This window comes from Osmerus eperlanus, chromosome 26, assembly GCF_963692335.1.
Source record: "Osmerus eperlanus chromosome 26, fOsmEpe2.1, whole genome shotgun sequence".
In the NCBI taxonomy this organism is placed as follows: Eukaryota; Metazoa; Chordata; class Actinopteri; order Osmeriformes; family Osmeridae; genus Osmerus; species Osmerus eperlanus.
In genome coordinates this window covers 1,747,051-1,755,846 of record NC_085043.1, presented here as the reverse complement: position 1 = coordinate 1,755,846, position 8,796 = coordinate 1,747,051, and the positions used below count along the sequence as shown (strand labels likewise).

General features: G+C 43.3%; 2 long non-coding RNA genes across 2 annotated transcripts; both read left to right on the top strand.

Annotated features, from left to right (window-relative positions):
- Window positions 1-1,243: 1,243 nt before the first annotated feature.
- On the top strand, window positions 1,244-1,596 carry LOC134012891 (uncharacterized). The gene is made up of 2 exons (XR_009928644.1): window positions 1,244-1,358; window positions 1,556-1,596. It is a non-coding gene; the product is annotated as an uncharacterized LOC134012891 (long non-coding RNA).
- Window positions 1,597-4,663: 3,067 nt separating this feature from the next.
- LOC134013085 (uncharacterized) lies at window positions 4,664-5,276 on the top strand. The gene is made up of 3 exons (XR_009928675.1): window positions 4,664-4,684; window positions 4,773-4,930; window positions 5,040-5,276. It is a non-coding gene; the product is annotated as an uncharacterized LOC134013085 (long non-coding RNA).
- Window positions 5,277-8,796: the final 3,520 nt, after the last annotated feature.

The window sequence follows — 8,796 nt, the reverse complement described above, 5'->3', positions numbered from 1 at the left end:
AACCAATATAGGGGACCTACGTGAATCGTGTAGATTCGATGAGAATTATTTTGAGGGGGGGGGGTGGGTATTCATATTCAGTAAACTGGTAACAGGTGCGCGTGCCAGAAGGGAGCGCGAGATTCAGTGAACTGCGAACTGCGATTCAGTGAATTACGAACAGGTGTGCGTGCCAGAAGGGAGCGCGAGTGCATGGAAATATTAGCGCGAAGGGACTTGCATCGCCAGTGCAGACCACCATCAGAAGCTGAAAGCACGCCTGGCCTCTGCGATATACCTGACTGAATTGGGTAATTGGGTTTAAATAATTTTAATATTTTCTGGCATATCTAAGTGAAGTTACCCAGGAGCTCTGTTGACATAGACTTAGCTAATGTTAGCTACAGCTTGATGAATTGAGTCATTGAACACAGCAGGAAAGAACGCAACGTTAGCCAGGTAGCTAAAGCTCCGGTGGAAAATTATTAGCTAGCTAACGCTACCGTTTTTGAGGATGTAGATTTTGAGGTGAGGGGACTGACAAGGCAGAAGGTAAAGTGGTCCACCGTTCTATCAATAAGGCTAAACTAGAAGTTAACACTAATACAAACATTATTATTTTATGTGTTAGGGGAGAAGGATGCAGCCATTGTTAAACAGCTGGATGCTGGATTGAAATGCAGCTGGAACTGGTCGTGGCTAAAACTGGAAGGCAAGGTCTCAATAAAAGGGCAAGAGGTGTCCTTTCATCTAGGAGATGTATTCTCCAAAATCAACAGGCAGGGATTCGCCAGATGCATTCTCTGCATCAAAGATATAAATTATGCGAACAAAGGCAGCCATGCTCTGCAGGCTCACTGCCAGACGGAAGTTCACAAGAAGAAGGTGCAGATGATAGCTTCCACTCATAGTCTTGCCAGCACCTTCCTTCCAGCATCAGCTAGCCAGAGTACAGCAAGCCAGAGTCAAGCAAGCCAGGGGTCAGAAACAGGCAGCAGTGCCAGGGAAAGATCCATGTACCAGTTATAAACCGCATAGCAAATGCAGAGGTAGGTGGTGTAGGCTGGTTAGTCAGCACAGGCAGCATAGACAGAGTACACTAGCACTTTGAGATTGTTTATTCAATGTAGAGTAGATGCACTACAAATAAAATGCATTATTATAATTATTCACAATCAGCTCCGGTCACTGGCAGCATCATCACCTAAACATGGAATACACAAGCTTTACATTAATTACATAATTTGTGCATTCCATCCCGTTTTCTAAGGCTCCTGTAATTGTTGAGCTTGCCCAGATCCTTTCCTTGGATAAACCAGCTTTGCAGGGAATGAAGCTGTCACGGACAGCAGCTTCATACAAGATGATCCATGGTCTAGGTATTTACATTTTCTTTCTTACCTACTATTTCAGTGTTTTAATTTCCATTTTAGTAAACTGCACACATAATTTTTTTTCCTTAAACTACCATGTTGCTATATATACTGCTATGTTGCCAGCATTTCCTGTTGTATGATTTATATTGTACCAATTAGATTATGCATGTGATGTAACAAATATGTCCGACTTTGTGTAGGGCGGACATACTCTGAGAGGACCTTTTCCAACATGAAGAGATTTCCCTTTTCGTTAAATTTAGACGAGAGTACCTCCAACAACAACAAAAAGGTTGGTCTCATATTAAACTATTGCCATCAAAGTCCTTCTGTTTTTGCTTCTGTGTATGCCCTGTAAAATGTTGCATGGCTAATAAACCTTTTTATGTTGAAGGTCCTCACCATGCTTGTTTGCTACTATCATGCAGACTTGAGGAAGGTGATAGTGGAGCATTTGGGTTCCTTGGAGATTGTGAAGGTGAATTCTGCTTCTTTAGAGAAGGTGCTCTGTGAGTTCTTAGAGAAAGACAACATCCCGTGGAATAACCTTGTGAGTATGCTGATGGACTCGTGTGCTGTGATGAGGGGCAGCAAGACTGGCCTCGAGATCAGGATGCACCAATACTGTCCCAACTTGCTCGATGTTGATGGGGACTCCTGTCATCATATGCACAATGCGGCAAAGAAGTTCTCAGGGCCCTTTGACAGCTACTTGGAGAAGCTGTTCAGTGATCTCCAGGTTGACCATCAGTGGAGTCCAGACCAGGTATACAAAACAAGCACATTTGAAACTACAGCGCTTTACCCCCCTTTGTTGAGCACTTACAGTAGCACACTCCACCTACAGTTAGGTCCATAAATATTTGGACATTGACACAATTTTCATCATTTTGGCTCTGTATACCACCACAATGGATTTGAAATGAAACAATCAAGATGTGCTTTAAGTGCAGACTTTCAGCTTTAATTTCAGGGTATTTACATCCAAATCAGGTGAACGGTGTAGGAATTACAACACATTTTATATGTGGCCCCCCCCTTTTTAAGGGACCAAAAATAATTGGACAAACTAACATAATCATAAATCTAATTGTCACTTTTAATACTTGGTTGCAAATCCTTTGCAGTCTGAAGTTTGGAACCCATAGACATCACCAGACGCTGGGTTTCGTCCCTGGTGATGCTCTGCCAGGCCTCCACTGCAACTGTCTTCAGTTCCTGCTTGTTCTTGGGGCATTTTCCCTTCAGTTTTGTCTTTAGCAAGTGAAATGCATGCTCAATTGGATTTAGGTCAGGTGATCGACTTGGCCATTGCAGAACATTCCACTTCTTTGCCTTAAAAAACTCTTTGGTTGCTTTCGCAGTATGCTTCGGGTCATTGTCCATCTGCACTGTGAAGCGCCGTCCTATGAGTTCTGAAGCATTCGGCTGAATGATAATATTGCCCAAAACACTTCAGAATTCATCCTACTGCTTTTGTCAGCAGTCACATCACCGATAAATACAAGGGAACCAGTTCCATTGGCAGCCATACATGCCCACGCCATAACACTACCTCCACCATGCTTCACTGATGAGGTGGTATGCTTTGGATCATGAGCAGTTCCTTCCCTTCTCCATACTCTTCTCTTCCCATCATTCTGGTACAAGTTGATCTTGGTCTCATCTGTCCATAGGATGTTGTTCCAGAACTGTACAGGCTCTTTTAGATGTTTTTTGGCAAACTCTAATCTGGTCTTCCTGTTTTTGAGACTCACCAATGGTTTACATCTTGTGGTGAACCCTCTGTATTTACTCTGGTGAAGTCTTCTCTTAATTGTTGACTTTGACACAGATACGCCTACCTCCTGGAGAGTGTTCTTGATCTGGCCAACTGTTGTGAAGGGGTTTTTCTTCACCAGGGAAAGAATTCTTCTGTCATCCACCACAGTTGTTTTCCGTGGTCTTCCGGGTCTTTTGGTGTTGCTGAGCTCACCAGTGCGTTCTTTCTTTTTAAGAATGTACCAAACAGTTGATTTGGCCACACCTAATGTTTTTGCTATCTCTCTGATAGGTTTGTTTTGATTTTTCAGCCTAACGATGGCTTGCTTCACTGATGGTGACAGCTCTTTGGACTTCATATTGAGAGTTGACAGCAACAGATTCCAAACACAAATACCATACTTGAAATGAACTCTAGACCTTTTATCTGCTCCTTGTCAATGAAATAACGAACTCCCATGAGGGAATAACATACACCTGGCCATGGAACAGCTGAGCAGCCAATTGTCCAATTACTTTTGGTCCCTTAAAAAGGGGGGGCCACATATCAAATGTGTTGTAATTCCTACACCGTTCACCTGATTTGGATGTAAATACCCTGAAATTAAAGCTGAAAGTCTGCACTTAAAGCACATCTTGATTGTTTCATTTCAAATCCATTGTGGTGGTATACAGAGCCAAAATGATGAAAATTGTGTCAATGTCCAAATACTAACTGTATGTGAATTTGGTATAACCTGAATTTGTCAGCTCTAGTCTAGACCAAGACTGATGACCCTACTGTACTGTACTGTGGTAAAACTGATGACCCTACTGTACTGTACTGTGGTAAAACTATGGAATGTGTAGAATGTCTGTGTTTCTTTGAAAATCTTGTTCTGTCTTTTGTCAGGTGATGTACCTCAAGGAGATAGCTATGATTCTAAATCTCCCCGCCTCCAGCCCACAGAGGGGCTTTGTTCCTCATCGCTGGCTGTCTGCATACGATGCCAGCATGGCAACCCATGCCATGATGCCTGCGTAGAAAGTCCTCTATTATGGCTACCTCTCCACTGCAGATAAGGAGCTGTGTAGGGAGCCTTTGGAACTTATGTACACAAGTACCATGTCAACCAGGCGGCAAGAGCCAGTATCAAGGTGCTTCAGGAGGAACTCAACAGGAAAGGTGATGAGACTTGATGTTACAATCCCTTATAATAATTAGCACTTATACTTGTTATGAAGTTACTAATGAGGAGGAATATGTATTGTGTTTTAAACTTACATTAATTCATCTTTCACAGGCATGACGCCACAAGGCCGTGAGAGAAAAAAGAGGGTACGTCAGAAGCTGTGGCATGAGGAGACGACAACAGTCCTACGGCTCAGCATCTACATGGGTGTGCTGGCTATTCTCAAGGAGTATGTCATGGTTTTCCAGGTGGGTGTTAGTTGTGCTTGGAATTACTGCAACTTGACTGCACGTGCATGCGCATCCAATGTTGGCAATAAATCAGTTTAAAAATATTTATTTTACATACACAGGGTAGCCAGACATTGGTTCACAAAGCCAGAATCCCAATCATGCTGTAAGTACCCTGCATCACCTGCATGACCCTTTTTCTCAATTGTTTTTGAGACTTAAAATAATTGTCAGTTTTTGGTGTTTTGTGTCAGCTGTTGGTGCCATTCCTAGCAGACGTCAGGAAAGCCTACATCACCACTGCAGTGTACCTCCAGAAGAAGCTCCCCTTGGCCAGTCCGACTCTGACAGCCCTGTCTGCTCTGGACCCTCTTCTGAGAGGCCACTCACAGGCAACCATCCAGTTGAAGAGGTAAGAATAACATTTAAAGTTGTTTTTTTTGCCATATTACCTGGTACTTTGGGTTTTTTGTTCTTTGTGTCCTTACACTGATTTCAAATTCTCATCCATTTCTTGGCAGGCTGAGTGGTATGCTGAGGCACCTCTTGCCAGCAGACCAGGACATCCAGAGAGAACTTGTGCGGTTCAATGTTGACCTGGCCAGCCCCAGTTTCAAGGAGGGAGAGAGCATTGTGGAGTGGTGGGGTCATGTCTTTGACCAGCCAGATAAGTACCCCTCCCTGAGTGCAATGGTTAAATGTTGCCTCTCCATCTTTCACGGACCAAGAGTTGAGTCGTCTTTTAGTTTGATGAATGATGTAATTGACCAAAGGAGTGGCAACATGAATGTACCAACATTTAATGCAATCCAGACGGTCAAGTGTGAAGTGTGGGGAGGTGGACAGAACACTATGCAAGAACATCAACTCTGCAGCAGCCTCATACAAACGCCAGCAGAAGATGAATCAGAAAGAAAAGCAGCAGCAGCAGGGCAAGTATGGCTCCCAAGCATCTGGCAGTGCTCAGCAGGCCAAGAAACAGAAGGCTGAAGAAGAGAAAAGGGCGAGGCTGAGACATGTGGCAAAACAGCGAAAGCGGGCCATGGAGACACTGGTGGTTTAGGCAAAGAAGAAAAAAATGATCTGGTTCTGAGAGTATTACGAACTGTAATGTAAATTGTTATCTTTGCAAATAAAATGTAGATGTAAATCTGAATTACATAACATTGTATTGGCTGGCAATCATGATGGAAGAGTAGACAAGTTAAGTTACAGCATGTCCACCATCTCTTGTGGGGGTTATGCATTAAGCCATTTGTGGTGCCCTTACTACATTGTGCCTCATATACTGTAAATGTTAGACCCAGTGACAGGCTGGCATGAAATGGCTTGCATAATACTTAGTAAGGAGGCCATAATAATTTTTGACTCATGCCTGAAGTTAAGTTTCTCCAGCTCTCCCCAGGTTGGCAAAAAACCATCTCAAAATACATCAGATTGATGCTTTAAAATATGGAATATTAAAAATGTTCTTACGGGGGAGCATGCCCCTGGACCCCCCTAGAGGGGTAATATCCTTCTCACCTTTTTCACCCGTGACCCGTTTTCATGCCTGAAAGTAGTGCCTTCATAAGACTAGTCAGCTGACTAAACCTGGTCTCAGTCTCACTTTTCCCTACAAGGCCCCAGAATCTGTCCACTCTCTCCTCCTGGGTTAAGTCCTTGCTGTCTGTGACCTGGTAGTCTGTGAACTCCTCTCGCAGTATATCAGGATCAAGCCTCAGTTGTGGAAACATGCAACCTAGCCTTGTCACTATGTGGTGTGAACAGATTTCCAACACAATATCAGTTAGCTTATGTTACTATACTTCATACTTAAATGTACAGAGCCAGGATTCTTACAACAATAAGATCATTTGAGGGGGTAGGAAAATCACAAGGTCAACCTAATTCATGAGAGATGTCCAGGCGAGAGGCTGGGTCCAACACCTTCAGGTCACGGAGCAGCTGTGAGTCTAAGGGAAAGACCTTCAGCATCTTCCCAATGACTTCCACATAGAAAGCTCTCACTGTCCTAAGAGCACAATTATGATAGAATCATGTATTAACAAGGAATCATGAAGACAAATGAAGCATGCATTATTACTGAATTTATAACTTATCATCAGAAAAAGAAAAAGGAACGTTTTTTTGGGCAATCAACATTGCCATTTTCAGTTCACTCTGTAACACGGTGTCTGCCTCCGTCCGTCCCATAGTTACAAAGCTTGAAATAGCTTGTGTGCCCTTGTGGGCCTCCGCAGCGCGACTGTGCTGTTGGGATTTTATGTGCTGTCTAACATCATTTTTCCTACCGTGTGCGACACTACAATTGACGTGACACACTTTGCAGAAGGCGTGGGAATTGTCGATGCGGCTTGCTGATATGAAATTAAATATATATATATTTTATTTTCCTTTTTTTTTTTTTTGCGGGAGAGAATGTCCAAACGGTGCGTGTCCACTATTGCGGAGCTGTATGTACTTTATGTAAATGAGGAGCGTGAAAACGCTAGCGTTAGCCAATGGGATTAGTTTCTTGTTTCTTGTAACGTAGCAACCGTTGGTCATGGTAAACATTTCTAGGTTTTACAATTTCAAGATGTAGAACCAAACTTATCGTATGTGTCTGCACACCCAGTTCTGTTCAGAACAAAGTTACGTAATGTGACGAGCCTGAATTTAAAGATTACATTAAAATAATAATGCATGGTGCTGGGTTGCCAATGTTATCAGTGTCCCTGGTGTTTTTTATACTTTAAATTCAGTCTCGTCACATTACGTGACTGTTCTGTGCCACTGCTAGCTCGCTAGCCCAGCCTACAAACGACTGGTTGAGTGACCGGTGGCGTAACATGTATTCTTCTGTAATCTTGCACTAGTAAAATATTCTGTATTTTTACACAAATTGTTGTGTGAAAGTGGTATTTTGATCGATATTGTGAGTACATGAACCCACGTCTGCAGTCTGCACGCTTGGCCATGACTACAACAGTGACCTTAGAGAACTACAACTCTGTATTAACTTGTGTAACACGCCCCCGAGCGTGGTGGTACTGTGGGAAGGCAAGCGGTGCAGAGTGTTAAGAAACACTGTAGTGGACACAGGCTCTGGTTGCGGTCACAAATGGGTTGAAAATTGTATGATGAGTAGGATTGCGTTTCATACAAGATCTGGCAACTGGACAACATTGGAATAATATATTTATGTGAACATTTATATAACGAGGTTTGGCCATACAAATTACGGGAGTTTCACGGGAGAAATGACAAAACGGGAGGGGGGCGGGAGATAGGTGTGAATTACGGGAGACTCTGAGAAAACGGGTGTGTTGACAGGTATGGTGCTCATATCACAGTATATTCCAGACAGACTTGCTTTCTGCTGGGGTTTTCACACCGCATTGCCTTGAACGCATAAAAGAGGCAGCACGGTGTGTCTTCAACCAGGTCCTTATATACTTTTGAGGATCAAACATGGAAGAAGGGGTCCGTTGATATTAATCATCATCAAGTTTGATATGTTTGAGATCAGGACAGCCCTCTTGTCTGAGCTTATATTGTTCATGAGGCTAAAGTTCCTCTCACACTCTGCTGTGCTGACAGGGAATGTTTTCATACAGTTCATGAGTGGTTTTAGGTCCTTGGGCTCACTATTGGGCTCTTCCAGTAGGTCTCGCAACCCATTCAGTGCTTGGTCTGTGCACAAGTTAAATCGCTTGCCCAGTCGCTTAACTTGTTCTTCACAATGGCGAATGCTGGGGTTTGATGGCCATTTACTCTGATCAAGGATGCTGAAGTCCTTGATGACCTCATCTTCGAAAGACAAGCGTTGCTCAAGATGGTTCACAAGGCTTTGTAAGAACTGGCCTGGATTGAATGACTTCAGCTTTGCATTTCCTTCCAGGGCTATAGAGCGATACTCCCTAGTCTCTTTTGCTTCTAAAGCCTCACAGTATTTTTCACCTGGACTCTCTTTGAATGACTGAATCACTCTGAGCGTTTCAGCAGATGCTCTGCTCTGAGGAGTTATTGAATGAGCTTGAAGCTCCTGTGACAGGAGACTTAGTTCATGGAGAGTGTCATACATGAGCCCAATGTCACAGATAAATTCAAGACTTTTAAAACACGATATAATAAACCTCTGTACATTTGTTTCTCTTTGGTGGACCTCATCTCATCAGAACACGCATTCTTAAAGTGCTGCACAAGACCTCCCAGGGATGTCCAAACAGCACGAATAGTACGAAAGCTACTGGCCACCCAGCGTACATCCAAGACTCTGCCAATGCGAAGAAG